The sequence below is a fragment of the Medicago truncatula genome, chromosome 3 (genome assembly GCF_003473485.1).
Source record: "Medicago truncatula cultivar Jemalong A17 chromosome 3, MtrunA17r5.0-ANR, whole genome shotgun sequence".
Lineage (NCBI taxonomy): Eukaryota > Viridiplantae > Streptophyta > Magnoliopsida > Fabales > Fabaceae > Medicago > Medicago truncatula.
In genome coordinates, this window is record NC_053044.1 from 18,715,809 (window position 1) to 18,733,737 (window position 17,929).

At 38.0% G+C, this 17,929-nt stretch overlaps 1 non-coding gene across 1 annotated transcript; it reads left to right on the forward strand.

Moving 5' to 3' along the window:
- Window positions 1-6,653: 6,653 nt before the first annotated feature.
- On the forward strand, window positions 6,654-6,760 carry LOC120579782 (small nucleolar RNA R71). Its single transcript, XR_005645527.1, has one exon. It is a non-coding gene; the product is annotated as a small nucleolar RNA R71 (small nucleolar RNA).
- Window positions 6,761-17,929: the final 11,169 nt, after the last annotated feature.

Sequence of the window (17,929 nt, forward strand, 5' to 3'; positions counted from 1 at the left end):
CTTGAAAGAAAAACCAGCACTTATCACCAAATTAATGTCCATAACTATACTATTTTCAATTTTGATGCTGAAAAGGAAATAGAAAACTCTAGAATTCCAGTAATGCAGGGAAAAAATAGTTGTAACAGGCGTATCACATTCAGATCCCTCAAGGTTGACCAGAACTTTTAAGGAAATAAGATCATTTTTGTAAAGCCTTGGGATTTTTTCCTCCCCTATCTCAGCCAAGAAAACAAACTGGTCCCAAAATATGCACATCAAAGGGCAATAAGTTCCTTGAGAATTATTGACATTTAGTATACGGACAGTCAAGCAATAAAAGTGCCTTTGTAATCACTCTCCAGCCCTCCTTTCACTCTATTGTTCAATATGCCGTAAAAATACCAAAAATTAAAGACAGATCTACCAGGCTGAACATAATGCATGACATCATATTCAGGGCCACAATTAGTGGCACAGACTTCTGCATAGATGAAGATAGGATTGCTTACCTGAGCAGCATCACTCTGGCTGGGTACGGAGAACCACGAGCTCTAAGAAAAGAGGAGCATAGGAAAAGAAACCCTAGTTGCGACTGGATCAAGCCAAGCTGGAAATTTCATAAGAAATCGAGGTAAGGCGGAGAATCTCTTCATCTCTAGGGTTTATTATTTTGCTATAGGGTTGTAAAGGGGTTAGAGTATGTGATGAGATAAAACCGCAAGTGTACGGTCTTACCGAAGTAGTATAAAAGAGTATCGTTCCGACAGGGAGTAGTTCAATTTAATTAATCTTTAGAGATGATTAGAAGAGAGAAGAGAATTGTAAGTTGGGGGTTTTTAAACGGTTAAAAAGCAATATAATAAAAGAGCCTTGGGATCGTTGGTTTCATCTAAATAACAAGTCCTTCTCAAACCAAAACCATAAGCTTATAATGTTATGTTAGACCTAATTTCTCAAGACAGTTTCTCTTAAGTTCCTCTAGCAACCAAGCCTATTTCGCTGACTTGATTACTATTGGATTTTGGTTCCTCTAACAACCAAGCCTATTTCGCTGACTTGATTGTTATTAGTTCCCTTGAAGATCGAAACTATATGTCTCAAAGATTGCAAAGCCTATTTCGCTGACTTTGCAATCCTTGTCTGAATTCACTTGTTCGAATATCAAAGCTCCACTTTCGTTTTATGAATTGATATTTGGAATAATGGACGAACAATTATCAAACCCTCCACTTTCGTTTCCACAGTTTGATAATGGTTAATCCATGTTAAGACGGTGAATTCAGATAAGAAATTAGGGTTACATAAGATTAAGGCTTAGGGCTTGGTTTGATTAGGATTATGTCATTTAGACTTATCCAACAATCCCAAGACAAGAAGAAGTCTACTCACTCATGTTCATCGTAGACATGGGGGAGAAGAGAGAAAGAATGAAAGTAAAAGACAGGAAAATAAAGGAAAGGAAAAGAACTTTATTTAGAAAAGCAATTGTCACTTATTGTATTCCAAGTAAAGATGAATATTTGTGATGGCTAGCTACTCTATTTATAGTACACAATTGACTTAAAATCTAAGCAATTATATTCCAAGAATATTCCTCGGTAGATTGTGCGCCAAAATAGAATAGCTTGGAGTCCAAGCAAAAGCAGCAAAAGGTCTTCTGGAGGGTGGCACGGCCGTGCCAAGGCTAGCACGGGCCGTGCCAGGTTCTGACTTGTGGGAGATATATTTTGTTTCCCAATCTTCGTATTTTCGTGTCCAATTTGCTCCAAATCCCTTTCTTTTGCTCCAAGACTCAATCCATCCAATATTCTTCCCTGAAATATAATAAATTGCAATTTAAAGTAAACTATCCTAAAAAGGAAATAATACTAATATAAAATTATATAAAATCTAAATAAAACTAAACTAAAAAGCATATTAAAATAGCATATAAATGACTCATCAAACTCCCCCATACTTGAATCTTTGCTTGTCCTCAAGCAAAAGGCATAAACATAGTAGCATCAACAGTTAAATCAAATGACAATTAAATTAAAGTACATGTCTCCTCAAGGGCTTAAATCCAAAATGTACACTAATTACAAACTCAAGTATTTCTTGAAATCTTTATTCTACCCAACGATCAAGTTTCAAGTGAGTGTGTGTGTGAAGTCCAACCCTTTTCTTGCTCCTGTATAAGATAGGCATTATGAGGAAACATGGTCCAATCCTAGCACTAAACTAACCAAGGAAGATTCCTTCCACAATTCATATAAGAGAGATGGGAGTATTTGAGAATCTTTGTTCTTTGCCATATGCGCATTTTAAGTTCTTTATTTAAGGAACAACATTTTCACGTAGGAGGTCGGAGGGCCTACCCCCTTCCCCAATCTAGATTCAATGGTATCCCTTAAAACATCGTCTTCACGTAGGAAGTCGGAGGGCCTACCTCCTTCCCCAATCTAGTTTCAACGATGCTTTTTAAAGTTTTTTCTCAAGATAACAATCACCTTCACGTAGGAAGTCGGAGGGCCTACCTCCTTCCCCAATCTAGATTCAGTGATGAGATCTTGGAATTTATTTGGCTTTTTATGAACTCCCTTATACTCACTTATACTACTGGCGCTTTGAGAATCTTTAAAGGTTAATGCACCACTAAGATTAGAACGCTTTTCCTTAAAATACCTATTCATACATTTACTCAAAGGAAGCAACTTTGTGTTTTTCTCATTGGAGAATTTTATTTACTTTAAAACAAGATGTGGTTATATCAAGAAGACTTAAAACACAAGAGTTTGCTTTCATGTACAAGAATCAACAAAATAAGAGGAGACAATGAAAATTTGTGTGTCATGATTTTTTTTCAATAAAAATTAGCTGCTTAACTATGCCTTTTACAATAAAACAAAACAAAAGAATAAAGTTCAAGGGAGTTTGGAAACACTACGACTAAAGACACTTTATTAGGCTCCCCCCAAACTTAGGAGAAGCATTGTCCTCAATGATTCAAGATAAAAGAAAAATAAAAGAGAAGGAGAGGTAGAAGAAGAAGAAGAAGAAGAAGAAAGAGAAAGAAGGGAAGAGTGGAAGAGGAAAGCTCACATTTTTATCATTGAGGTCCATATGGAGGACCTTGGAGGTGAAAGTGGTGCATCATGTTCCGAAGCATTTGGTTATTTTCTTCGGATATGCGGTTGCCCCTTTGGACATCGTGTCTTATGCTCATGAGTTCAACACCTTGCCTTTGTTGCTCGGTGCTTATTCTTTCGACCTCGGTAGTCATCCATGCCCATCTTGCATCTTCATTTGTTTCACCTTCATTAGGGTCATGGTGTTCCTCATCATGGTGCAGTTGTGCACCTTCCTCTTCTTGATGCAAGTGTGCACCCTCTGTTTCTTCATTATGCTATTCTATGGGCACCTGTGGGTCATCAGCAACATACAACAAATTTGCTTCCACCTCGGTGTTAGTTCGAGATGGGTTAGGCAATAAAATCAAGATGGGCACATTGAGTTGGAGTGTATAGACAAAGGGGACTCGAGTTTTTATGAAATTCATAGAGATGAGAGTTTCTATGTTTAGTCTATTGTTACCCTCGATCTTGTTTATCCCTAGGTCTTCACTCACACCGAATCGCCCAGCTATGTATGTTATGATACCACCAACTACTATTTCTCCCCTACTATCGGACCTATTTCCTATAAGGGAAAGGTAGTCAAGCAAGTAAAAACAAGTGTTAATGGGTTGGTTGTGCAGCATAGCCCAAAGCATGAAGAGTTCATCATTCCTAGTGTTCCCTAGTTCTTTCCGTCCCCTAATGGTGCAAGCCATAACCCTTTGAAGGTACCTAAGTACGGGGTTGTGAATGTTGCTAGCTTTGTTGGCACGTGTGTTAAATTGGTCAAGACCGGTGATTTGCTCCCAAAAGGCGGCGGGTTGATAGTCAACCGGTTTTAAATTTTGATCCCAAGAGTCGTGGATGAACCCCGCATTTGCGAAGCCCATCTCATCACAGAAGTGCTGAAGAGACATCTCGTAATCAATATTCAAAAGCCGAAAAGAAACTCTATGGTTAGGGTTATCAAAGTTCAACCTATCTTTCGTAAAAACAATAGAACTTAAAAATTCATAGGTGAAATTCTCATACCCTCGCATAGGTCTCAACATATCAACCCATCCTAACCTTTCTAGCAGATTAAACACATTATCTTTAATACCTAGCTTATTTATGTCATGGTTATCAGGGTACCTGCAAGGTTGTAGAGGTTTAGAGATTAGAAGTTTGTACCTATCCCTTTGCTTGTTGTCCCGGAAGATGATGCCATGATTTTTGGCTTGTGCTTTCTTCTTTGGGGGAGGTCCTCCGGATGAGCTTGCAACTTCCTTTCCACTTCTCTTTGAAGTCATTGCCTTGACCTTGCCTTTGGTGTGGTGGTTTGGGTAAGGGTTGTTTTGGTGGAAAAGGTTGGATTAGTGTTGTGGTGAAGGTTTAGGTGAGTTTTTGGGTTAGGGTTAGGGAGGTTGGTGAAGAATTTATGGTTTTTGGGTTAGGTTAGGGAGGGTTACGAATTTGGGTGACGTTGGTTGGGGTGGATGAAAGTTGTTTTGGAATGGTGGGTTATGATTGGAATGGTGTTAGTGATTGATTGGGTGGAGAAATTTTGTGAATGGGTGTGGTTTGGGGGTGGTTGTGAAGGTTTGTAGTTGTATGGTTATGGAGGTTTGAGAGAAGGTGGAAGGTAGAGAGAAGTTTGTGTTGGAGAGTGAGGGAAGAAAAAGTCCAAAAGGTAAGGTTATACTTACCTATGATCGGGCACGGCCGTGCCAACACTCTGGACTTTGGCCTTTTGTTTGGTGCATGAGGGTCTGGCACGGCCGTGCCAGTGTGAGCACGGGCCGTGCCAAGGTTCTGGAGGGCGAGGCTTCAAAATTTTCTGTTTTCTTGAATTTTTCTCGGACAATAACCTACAAAATAATTAAAAGAAACAAAAACAAAAACAAAAGCAGTTAAATGCGTGGGTTGCCTCCCACGAAGCGCTCGTTTATTATCATTAGCTTGACGTTAAGAAAGTGTCCTTAGAAAGGATCAAAGAGGTCATATTGTGTAGTTGACGCTAGGAAGCGTTCTTTCACATTATGTACTTCAATCATGTTACAAGAATAAAGAGCGGGACCTTTCATAACATTTTCCAGCTCGAACCCAATCATTGCATCACTTGCTTGAAAAACTATCATACCACTCTGAACATCTATTATAGCACCTGCAGTAGCTAGGAAGGGTCGTCCTAAGATTATTGGGACATCATGGTCCTCTTCTATGTCGACCACTACAAAATCAGTCGGGATATATATCCCTTCTATTTTGACGGGTATGTCCTCAATGTAGCCAGCTAGAGGGATAGTAGAACGATCTGCTAGTTTTAAGATCATCTCGGTCGGTTTAAGCTCTCCTATTCCCATCCTTTTGAAGAGGGATAAAGGCAACAAACTTACACTAGCCCCTAAGTCACACAAGGCCTTGTCAACGGTTTCATTTCCTATCACACAAGGGATGGCAAAACTACCTGGATCTCTAAGCTTTTGGGGTTGCTTCTTGACGATTGCACTACTTTCCCTAGTTAAAGCTATCGTTTCCTTGTGATCTATAGCCTTTTTCTTTGAAAAAATTTCCCTTAAAAATTTGGCGTATAGAGGCATACGAGATAAAGCTTCAGCAAAGGGGGTCTTAATGCAAATCCTTTTAAGTATGTTTAGGAATTTAGCAAATTGGGCCTCCAAGTTGAGCTTAGTGAGCCTTAATGGATTAAGGGTCTTGTTCTTATCAAGCGGTGTTTTTATCGCATTCTTCTCACCTAGAAGCTTAACACTCTCTCCCTTGACACTTTTGGCTTTGGTAATGGTCTCTTATAACTTATTGCCCCCAAGAGAAATGGCATTGACATGGGCTTTGGGGTTTGTTTCAGTTTGACCAGGAAAGACTCCTGGTGTTTGAGAAGAGATGGCCACTTGTTGGGCCACTTGGGAGATTTGGGTCTCAAGCATTTTGGTGTGTGTGGCGATGGAATCAACCTTGGTATTGAGCTTGGAGAGAGAGTCGTTTAGAGATCCTGTTTGGTTTTTTAACTCCTGAAGTTGTTTATTTTCATTCATCATGCAATTTTCCAACAGTATTTCCAAACTAGATTTCTGAGCTACTCTCTGGTTGTTTGTATAGCCGGGTGGTGCTGTTTGCCCATAGGAACCTTGAGGATTTTTGTAAAAATTTTGATTTGGCCTCATTCCTTGGTTGTATTGAGCATAATTCAGTTGCTCAATATTGGCAGCACTACCTAACTGACAATCAACACCTGTATGACCAGTTATACCACAGACTTCACAAGTAGGGGATGCAGGGGAAGGTTGGGCAGCATTAACATTAAGTTTTTCAATTTTTTGTGTTAATGCCTCAACCTTAGCAGCAAGGTTGACGGCTCTTTCTTCGTATATACCTGCCTCTTTCTTAGAGGGAGTAGGAGTGGTGACGGCTCTTTCGTTGGTCCATTGATAGTGATTTTGAGCCATGTCCTCAATCAAAGCATAAGCCTCCGTGTAGTTTTTGTTCATTAGAGCTCCACCTGCAGCTGCATCAACAGACATTTTAGTGGTATATGACAAGCCATTATAAAATGTGTGGACTATAAGCCACTTCTCTAGGCCATGGTGGGGACAAAGTCTAAGCATTTCCTTGAAACGCTCCCACGCCTCATAGAGAGACTCCCCATCTTTTTGATTGAAACGCGTAGTTTGGTCTCTAAGTTTAGCTGTTTTAGATGGGGGGAAAAATCGGGCGAGGAATGCTCGCCTCATATCGTCCCATGAAGTAATGGAACCGACTTCTAGGGAATGGAACCAAGCGCTAGCTCTATCCCTTAAGGAAAAGGGAAAGAGATGAAGTCTTACGGCTTCTTGGTTCTCTTTTATGGTGCCACTGAGTCTAAGGAAGGAAGAAATATGGAGATTTGGATCCTCAGTGGGTGATCCAGAAAACTGGTTTTGCTGCACTAAATTCAGTAGTGCAGGCTTGATTTCGAAGTTATTACCCGCAACCGTTGGGTACACGATAATAGCTTGTGGCTCTTCCGTTGAAGGAGTAGCATACTCTTTGAGAGTACGTTCAGCCATAGCGGTATTATTTTGTGCCTCTCTCTTTTTCTTATGCAAAAATCTTTCGATCTCAGGAATAAATTCTCCGAGACTTTTACTTCTTCGCATAAGAAACCGAGAACCCAAGAAGTTAGTGGTAAAACAAAAGAAAGAAAAGTAGATGAGAAGAGGAAGAGAAAAGAGAAGAGAGTTCTAATCACAAAGAAAGATTTAATTAAATTAGTTTACTCCCCGGCAGCGGTGCCAAAAACTTGATGAGATAAAACCGCAAGTGTACGGTCTTACCGAAGTAGTATAAAAGAGTATCGTTCCGACAGGGAGTAGTTCAATTTAATTAATCTTTAGAGATGATTAGAAGAGAGAAGAGAATTGTAAGTTGGGGGTTTTTAAACGGTTAAAAAGCAATATAATAAAAGAGCCTTGGGATCGTTGGTTTCATCTAAATAACAAGTCCTTCTCAAACCAAAACCATAAGCTTATAATGTTATGTTAGACCTAATTTCTCAAGACAGTTTCTCTTAAGTTCCTCTAGCAACCAAGCCTATTTCGCTGACTTGATTACTATTGGATTTTGGTTCCTCTAACAACCAAGCCTATTTCGCTGACTTGATTGTTATTAGTTCCCTTGAAGATCGAAACTATATGTCTCAAAGATTGCAAAGCCTATTTCGCTGACTTTGCAATCCTTGTCTGAATTCACTTGTTCGAATATCAAAGCTCCACTTTCGTTTTATGAATTGATATTTGGAATAATGGACGAACAATTATCAAACCCTCCACTTTCGTTTCCACAGTTTGATAATGGTTAATCCATGTTAAGACGGTGAATTCAGATAAGAAATTAGGGTTACATAAGATTAAGGCTTAGGGCTTGGTTTGATTAGGATTATGTCATTTAGACTTATCCAACAATCCCAAGACAAGAAGAAGTCTACTCACTCATGTTCATCGTAGACATGGGGGAGAAGAGAGAAAGAATGAAAGTAAAAGACAGGAAAATAAAGGAAAGGAAAAGAACTTTATTTAGAAAAGCAATTGTCACTTATTGTATTCCAAGTAAAGATGAATATTTGTGATGGCTAGCTACTCTATTTATAGTACACAATTGACTTAAAATCTAAGCAAGTATATTCCAAGAATATTCCTCGGTAGATTGTGCGCCAAAATAGAATAGCTTGGAGTCCAAGCAAAAGCAGCAAAAGGTCTTCTGGAGGGTGGCACGGCCGTGCCAAGGCTAGCACGGGCCGTGCCAGGCTTCTGACTTGTGGGAGATATATTTTGTTTCCCAATCTTCGTATTTTCGTGTCCAATTTGCTCCAAATCCCTTTCTTTTGCTCCAAGACTCAATCCATCCAATATTCTTCCCTGAAATATAATAAATTGCAATTTAAAGTAAACTATCCTAAAAAGGAAATAATACTAATATAAAATTATATAAAATCTAAATAAAACTAAACTAAAAAGCATATTAAAATAGCATATAAATGACTCATCAGTATGAGTGTTGTTATGATGGTGATGAGGACGTTGTTGAGGTTAATTAATTCTTAAGTTATGATTGTTGTTATGAGGAAGAGTTCCAGTGAAAAATTATGATGAATGAATGTATTGTTGTTGAAAGAGTAATATCAAGGGAACCTAGTTTAGAGATTAGAGTTCAGAACTTGACCTTGAAATAGTGTAAAATTGGATACTTTGAGAGGGAATTAACACTCAAATAGTAGGGTAAACCCAGAGTGATGATTAGGGATAATTTGGGTGTGTTCGGATTGAGTTAAGTGATTCAAAAGTGATTAATTGGGGAAAAACGCATTTCTGAGTGTTTTGATTCAACAAAAATCGGGCCCCGATTTTGTCAGCACAACTTAACAAACAAAAACTGTTGTTTTTAAGTATTTTCCGTTCCGAACTGGATTTCGGTCGAAACATGAAAGTTTTCGGTGTGCGTGTTAGCTTTCCAATGGCTTTGGTTTCACCTCAACCAGACCTCTACAACTTGAGTTATGATCAAATTACCGTACCTAGGTCATGCTTTGTTTTTCGTGAAGCTTCAGCATAATCTTTTCAATGAGCCTTAAAACGTCCTAGAAAATAATAAAGAGCTTAAGAATGGTTGTTAAAGAGAAAGGTAAGAGTAAGGGTCCTAAAATATATAACTTAGAAGTGATTAACTCGGGATAATAACAAGCTTAAATAAGAATCGAGGATAGTAACCTATGAGAATCTAATGGTGTCAAGATGGCTTGAAAATAGAAAGTGAAAGATAAATATGGGAGACGCTATAAGGAATATTAATCAAGAGGTTAATACTTGAATTAGAAGGGATAATGGGGTATACTATTAGGATGAAAGACGTAGTAATAAAGAGAACGAATGACGAGAGTAGATTCTAAAATGCAGTAATGAGTAACGAAGGAATATGATGTGTACATATGCTCGTATAAGATGTTGATTAATGGTGAGAAATTATTGTCGTGTGATGAGGATCTATGTTGAGATAATAATTGTTGAATGGTGAGGATGAATGATATCATAATTAATGATGTTTTGTGAATGACGAGTAATGACGATGACGTGTCTTGTTTAGGGTGACGAGTAAATGATGAAGTGGGTTATGTTATGAGTAGGAGTTAAAGCATTGGGTAAGTTAGGGGATGATAATAACATTGAGAAAAGATATCAAGTTGACTAAGGGTAATAAGACGAGAAATTACTAGAGCAAATAGTGTGGGTATGTGGTGAGTCTAAAAACACACGATTTAGTAAAAAAGGTATAAGACGATGATAACATGGGATGTAAAGTAGGTTCTTTTCCGAATAACTAAGAGGTGAAATATAATCTCCTTAAACCAATAATGAGTCTAAGAATATCGTTGTGTGAAAGAGAGAATGAACCAAGGTAGTTAAAGAACTTAAGATATGTTAGACAGTAATGTATAAGGTGTGAAAAAATGAATAAAGAATATGATCGTAAACGATGAGAAGGTCGTTAAGACGAAATTTAAGGGAAGGTAAGGAGTTGTATATTGAGAACTAAAAACATACTAGGAATGATGATAACGATGAATAAGAAGAGGATCGATTAGAAGGGAGCAAGATGCATAGGACAGAGGATAAGATGTAGTAGTTGTAATGTGTGACGAATATAATAACGACCGGTATCAAGAGAATGAGACCTCGAATTATAATGAAGTATTAGGTTAGATAGTAACTTTAAAATTAAAATGAAGTTAAGATTAGGGGGACGGACGATACATAGATGACGAAGAACGTGAGAACAAGTAATAAGATATAAAGTCGTTTTATTTAGGTAAATAAGTAGGAAAGAGTTAATAACAATTGAGGAAAAACCAAGGTATATAGAGAGGAGACTTTGTATGTAATGATAGCGAATAAGAAAACAACTTGAGACCAAGAATGAGGAATATGATATGATATCAGGAATAAAGTTTATAGAGCCTAGAATAGATGAGAGAATAATGTATGTTCGTAAAATGAATACTAAAATAAAATATAGGGAAGTTGACTTAGAATTGAATTACGCATAAGGGTTGGATTAATGAAGAGATACAATGGTGATATAAACGTTTGATAGAGATGAATAATGAGGATTCCATAATGTGACGAAGAGTGATGACGAAGATATTATACATATGTAATTAAATAAATACGATGAGAAATGATAATTTTTATATGTTAGTGATGATGAGGATGAGGATAACTATATCAGTATGATGATAAGAGTAATGATGTTTATCTATGATGATGATGAGGGTGGTATATATATATATATATATATTGACGATGAGAATGATGACGTATAATTATGATGATGACTTGAATGATGGTGTCTAATATACATTGATGATGAGAATGACGATGTTTACTTATGATGACGATGTGAATGACGACGATGTGTTTGTCTTGATGTTGTGCATAATAGGAAGAATCAACATTTATGATTATGATTTTTTGATGATGTTATGATCTTTTAATACTTGAAGAGTCTGTCTCATGCATGCATATAGAGTCGTGTCTAGGAATCATGATGACGAAATGACGATGAAAGTCCAGTAACATATCTCTGGCAAATTATGACGATGAAAGTCCAGTAACATACCTCTGGCAAATTATGACGATAGGTGTGGTACCACAATCATATAGGTCATTAGGAGAGTCCATATGCATATATATGATGATGTTAATTTGGGTGTTTGAGTGTGAATATGTTGTGCTACTGTGACATGTAAACTGAAGAGATTATACATAGTAACTGTTGAGAATCATGAGATAGTGGAGACTATATTCTTTTGATATTTATTTAATGTGCATGCTTTTCCCTATTATTATGTTATGGCAGGATTTCTCACCCCTTATTTTGTTGTGTTGTTTTCTGTACGGTGACTGTACCTTGAGTACAGATACTCAGGTTGACAAGGAGTAGCTGTGAGACGTTTTAGAGGATGGAGATGATGGGATGCCCTCCGTCTAGTTCTGTTATTTAGTAGTTGAATAAGTTGTAGTCGCTACGAGCTCTGATATTGTAACACTAGGGTGGGGTTGGTGATTTAATTTTTAATTGTAGTTTGAGTTGAATCTTGGAAACTTTGTTACTTTCCTTTTATTATGTTAAATAACGTGAGTAATTTTATTAATACAATCAATGAATTGTTTTCCTCTGTTTGACAATCTTTACTATAAAAGAATTGGTAATTGTTATCGCGATTTTCAGGTGTCAAGTCATTAATTAGGCTTGAACCTTTCAATCTTTGATATTCTCTATTTTTTCTTGGGAAGGGCAAAATTGAGAAAAAAACCCTTAGATTCTAAGTTCGGGGGTCGTTTTCGCTACGGGAAGGTGTTAGGCACCCGGAACGATTATGGTTTTCCATAAGAACCGTTCTCCTAAGTTTATTCCTACGCTTTATTTTTATTGCCTACTTATTAAAAAAAGAAGTTTTATTTGAGTGAAGAATGGGGGGGAGAAAGTGTTTGAGGTTTTATTTTAGTGGACTTGGAAAATGGTTTTGAAGAAGAGGAAGAGGCCTTAAAGGCATAAGAGAGAAAAATGGTGAATGGTTGGTTCAATTGTTATTAAAAAAGTCTAAGTAGGAATTGGGAGTCATTTGGATTTGTTTAAGAAAATAAAAGAAAAGAATTCAATGGAGTTTTGACTCCAAGGTTTGTTTGGAAAAATTTGAGTGATGGAATTGGTTTATTATTTTTTTTTTGAAAATTGACATTTGTCTAAAAATCGCGTTTCCTAAGCATACATCTAAACGGTAAACATGCAACGTGTGTGCGTGTCGGTGCTTGTGTCGGTGTACATTACTTATAGTGTCCATAGTCCTTTACATTGAGTCCTAAATACATGCTATGGTCTTGCAAGGAATTAAAAAGGGAACTAATCTACCTAAAATTATTACAAACCCATTTGATATAGAAATGAAATAATAAAAAAAAATAATGCCTAAACTATGAGATGGATGAAATATGAAATGAAATGGTTAGTATCATAAGGCATAAAAATGGTAGAAAGGTAAACAAAATTGAATAGAATAGCAAGAGGAAAAAAGTAATGAAATGAAATAAAATGGCAAAATATACCTAGAATTAGGTATAACACTTAGACATGCATATGACCTATAATACCCTCATTATAGCCATTTTTGAAAGGTTTGAATTTAAGCTACAATGTGAGGATCATAAGGGTACACACAAGCAAAGCATTATATCATATTCCTAGAGATATTTTCACACATTATTTCTCATGCAAAAATATCACAATATGTAAAAAAAATGCATCAAAAACATATATGGAATTTAATGAGCAAGAATTAAAAGAACAAAGTAAAGAAAATAAATGCAAAAATAAGCAAATAAATTCTAACACTTAGAAGGAAAAAATTAAAATGATAGGGAAATATTTTTAGAAATTTTTTTAGAAGCATAAAACGCCAAGAAATTGTAAAAAAAGTATTTAAAACACAATTAAAAAGCAATTAAAAAGGGGCTCAGCAGGATTTAATCTGGTCCACTGGATGAATCCAGAGGTCCAGATCTAACTCCCAAGATCCCATCACAGCCATTGGATCAAAGATCCAAGGGTCCAAAAAAAAGCACAAAAGATAGTGTAAAATGCAGGAAGTACAGTGACCGTTAGATCAAAGATCTAACGGTTCAAACAGAGAACGCACCATATTTCGCACAGGAGAAAATACACATGATTCAGGATCACAACGCGTTGTAGCCATTAGATCAAGGAAAGATCCAGATCGGATGGCTATTAACGCGATGAAGCGCTGAATTAATGTACACGCGCGCGTACAAGAACGGACAAAAAAGGAGCATTATAAAAGGAGTTTTCAACAAAAAAAAAAACAACACAAAACACAACTGCTTCTCTCTCTAAGGTTTCCTAGAGAGAGAAGCTCTGAAATATGCTTCGTCTTCTCCGATGAGCAACGGTTTTCCGGCGCGGTGGCCGGTGGTGGCGCCGCCGCGCCGGAGCTTTAAAACTCCTCCGTTTCAAAATTTTTTTACGTTTTCTTACATCCTTTTTCTTCTACTTCTCGAATCCGAGCTTAGATTTTTCAAAAAAAGTTTCAATCGGAGTAGATCTGAGTTTGAACCTTGAGGAAAACTTTTTGAAAATGAAGAAAAAGGAAGAGGAAAGTGAAGAAGGTTACCTTTCCGCTGTGCTTTGCGATTCTGGCTTTGCGGTTCTGGCTTTGCGGTTCTGGCTTTAGCTTCTTCGCGTTCTTCCTCTTTCCTCTTCTCTGTGTTTTGCGATTCGGTTCTGGCTTTAAGCTTCTTCGCGTTTTTCCTCTTTCCTCTTCTCTGTGATCGGTGCTGGAGTTCCTCGCCTCCGGTGAGGAATTCGTACCTTGAATTGCAGGGGAATCAATTCAATAATGAAGATTCATCAATGAATCTCTGAGAATTGATGAATTTGTTGATGAATCTGGTTCTGGAAACAGTTAGGGTTTGTTGTTGTTCTTGATTGTTCTTGGAGAACTTTCTGTTTTGATCTGTAACTGAATGGAGAGAGAAAAAAAATCTGTTTGTGATGATTTCAATGATTGTGGATCCGATTCTGAAAATCTGACACTGTGTTGTTTTTATAGCTGACATGTGTACTTCGAGACCCAATGGGGTGATGACACCTGGACTGGACTTAGGGACCTCTCTGCAAAAAAGAAAAACTGAAGGATTGGACTGTAATAATAAAAAAAAGGACTAAAATGTAATTTTTAAACTGTTTGGGACCGAAATGCAATTAAAAATAAAATTGGACTAAAATTGGTAATTTGAAAAAAACGTAAAGTGAAACCAAAAATAAAATCAACAAAAGGACTAAAAACGAACAAATTACCGACATGAGGTATTTTAAAATACCTCCCTGTCGAAATTTTGACAGGAAAAGACCAAAATGCCCCTAGGGGCTAAACTGACTCAGACTGACTCAGATGCAATTTTTGAAATGATTTTTAAGCAAAGACTCAACAATAATTCGTACAGACAAGTTGAAAAGACTCAGAGGCAAACACAGGGACTAAAATGGGTTCCACTGCAGGAAATGACCAAAATACCCTTTTGTATGATTTCTGAAATAAAATGCAAGAAAAGTAATATGACGTTTCAGAGAGTTCTTAAATGACTTGTAATGTCAGAAAAGACAGAGGCAGTAAAATACGTTTAAAAAGAGAGTAAAGATTCAGAGTAAAATAACAGAGAATTGACAAATATCAGTATTAAAAAAAGAAATTTGAACGAGTATTTTTAGGTCCAAAATCAGGGTATAACAGCTGCCCCTATTTAAGTTTCTTTGTCTGGAGGGTCAAGAGACGGAGTCTTTGGCTTGACGGGACGAAGATACTTAAATATTAACATTTGCACTGTGTTTGGACGTAAAAATACGCTTGTACATTTTCAAATATCATGAATGCCATGCAACATTTGGATTATGAGTGCAAGACAAACGAAAGTTAGAATTAACAAAAGATGTCGTATCCATTGCGGGATTGGTAGACATTGACAAGATAACAGATAACAGGGTAGATAGGAGACTAGGAACGAATTGACGGGTACAAGCTGCTCTTAGATTGAGCTGGGCACTTGACCTGGAATAAAAACAGACAAACAGGTGCGAGTTGTTCTTGGATTCGAACTGGTCACTCGATCGGAGACATAGAAAAGGTAGATAGGCACGAGTTGTTCTTGATTCGAACTGGTCACTCGACTGAAAGCAAGGCAAATAGACAGGTGCAAGTTTGTTCTTGGATGCGAACTGGTTACTCCACCGGAGACAAAGACAAATAGACAGGCGCAAGCTGCTCTTGGATTGAGCTAGCCACTTGAGCGAACAGAAACAGATAGACAGGTACCAGCTGTTCTTGGACTTGAACTAGCCACTTGACCAAAATCATAGACACATAGACAGGTACGAGCTGTTATTTGATTTGAACTGGTAACTCGACCGATAACATTGAAAAGTAAACGGGTACAAGTCGTTCTTGGATTCGAACTGGTAACTTGACCAAACAGCAACATATTGACAGGTACAAGCTGCTCTTGGATTGAGCTGGGCACTCGACCGATAACATAAGCAAATTGATAGGTACAAGCTGTTCTTGGACTTGAACTAGCCACTTGACCGAACAGAAACAAATTCACAGGGGATTAGTTTTTTTGACAAAATATAGGTTGAAATTGACTTGACGTCGATTTGATTTGAAAAGTAGAAATTGACCGATATTATTGGCTCACAAGGTTTTGACAGAGAACCCGACATGAGTATTGAGTTGAGACTGATGTTGACATTGGAAATGCAACATGCATGAATGATATAACAGTTTCATTAAATGCATGGGCACGTAATATGCATGATTATGCATGTATGAATGCTTGTAATGCATGACTGTTGGCGATTTGTAGACACAGTTCCACAGAGACAGACAAGACACTGGAGTGTTGGGCACGCAGTGGCTCGTGCTATATTACACATTCCTGGAAATCCTCTTTGGAGATGACGTCGTTGGGAGACGTGTCGGGACCATGGCTGAGGGCAGGTAGCTATGCAACTTGCTGGGGATAGAATCTCGGGAGACTCTACTGGGAATAATGCCGGATGTATCGTGGACGTCGCATCTGTGGTCAATGCTTTTTGCATGTTATTTTCTCAATTTTCATTCATTTTTTTGTATCCCATTTTTGCCTGGATCGCCCTTTCGGGTTTTCGATCCACCGGGGAAATAAATTCTTTTCATTGCCCCATTTTTGCCTGAACTGCCCTTTCGGGTTGTCAATCCAGCGGGGTGCTCATTTTTGCCTAAGCCGCCCTTCCGGGTTTTCAACTTAGCGAGCCTATTCATTTTCATGCATTTTCATTATGTTTTTTCATTCTTGCCATTGACCACAGACTATCCTGGAGGAGAACCTGCTTGTAACATATATTGAAATAGACACCAACACACACTCGCTCATGCATATCTCGTTTCAATGTACCCTGTTGCTCAGGTTTGCTTTTCAAAAAACTTTTTCAATTTTCAAGATGCTTGTTTCGAGCATTTGTCATTATTAAAAATAGAAGGAAAATGTTTTTTGTACATAACTTTGAAAGTAAAAAGAAAGCAGAGTTTCAAAGAAAAGCACAGGCTCAAATTGATGTATAAGAGTGGTGGTCAGCCGAAGGCGTGACTCCACGGATTTACAAAGCTTGGAAAATGGTAATTTTTATTGGTTGGTGGTACATTGAACACAGCAATCATGACATTTCCTAGAAACTTTGAATTCGCCAGCATAAGAGCTTTTGAGGAAGATAGTCATTAACAGCCGCAGATGCCCCAAGGGAGACGGTGGTTGGCCAGATATAGTTACTTGCCTTTTGTTTCAATCTCATTTTTGCATGAACCGCCCTTCCGGGTTTTCGGTTCATCGAGACGCTCATTCTTGCCTGAGTTGTGTACAATCTCAGCGAGCTTTTTCATATATTTTTTGTCCCTTATTTTTGCCTGGACCGCCCTTTCGGGTTTTCGATCCACCGGGAAGCGCATTTTTGCCTAGGCCGCCCTTTCGGGTTTTCGACCTACCACGCTGTTCTTTTCACATTTCTAGGCAAAGTATTTCTTGACTATATCGGCATTCACTGGATTTGGAAGTTCTACACCATCCATGTGTGTAAGGATTAAAGCACCACCGGAGAAGGCCTTCTTGACAACATAAGGACCTTCATAGTTAGGCGTCCACTTGCCCCTTGGGTCGGGTTGCTGGCTTATCCTCCTTTTCAATACAAGTTCTCCTACCTTGAATTCTCGAGGATGGACTTTCTTGTCAAAGGCAGTCTTCATTCTTGCTTGGTATGAATGTCCACGAGCCATGGCATCCATACGTTTTTCCTCAATCAAATTCAACTGATCATACCGGCTTTGGCACCATTCAGCCTCAGATAACTTTGCTTCCATGATCACATGGAGAGATGGGATCTCCACTTCCAAAGGAAGAACTGCTTCCATACCATATACAAGAGAGAAAGGGGTTGCCCCGGTTGAACTGCGCACGGTAGTATGGTAGCCATGCAGAGCATAAGGTAACATCTCATGCCAGTCCTTGTAAGTGGTTACCATCTTCTGGACAATTCTCTTGATATTCTTGTTGGCGGCCTCAACTGCACCATTCATCTGAGGTCTATAGGGAGAAGAGTTATGATGCTCAATTTTGAATTCTTCACAAAGAGCTTGCACCACATTGTTATTCAAGTTGGTACCATTGTCGGTAATAATCTTGCTGGGAACACCATATCGACAGATGATGTTGTTCTTGATG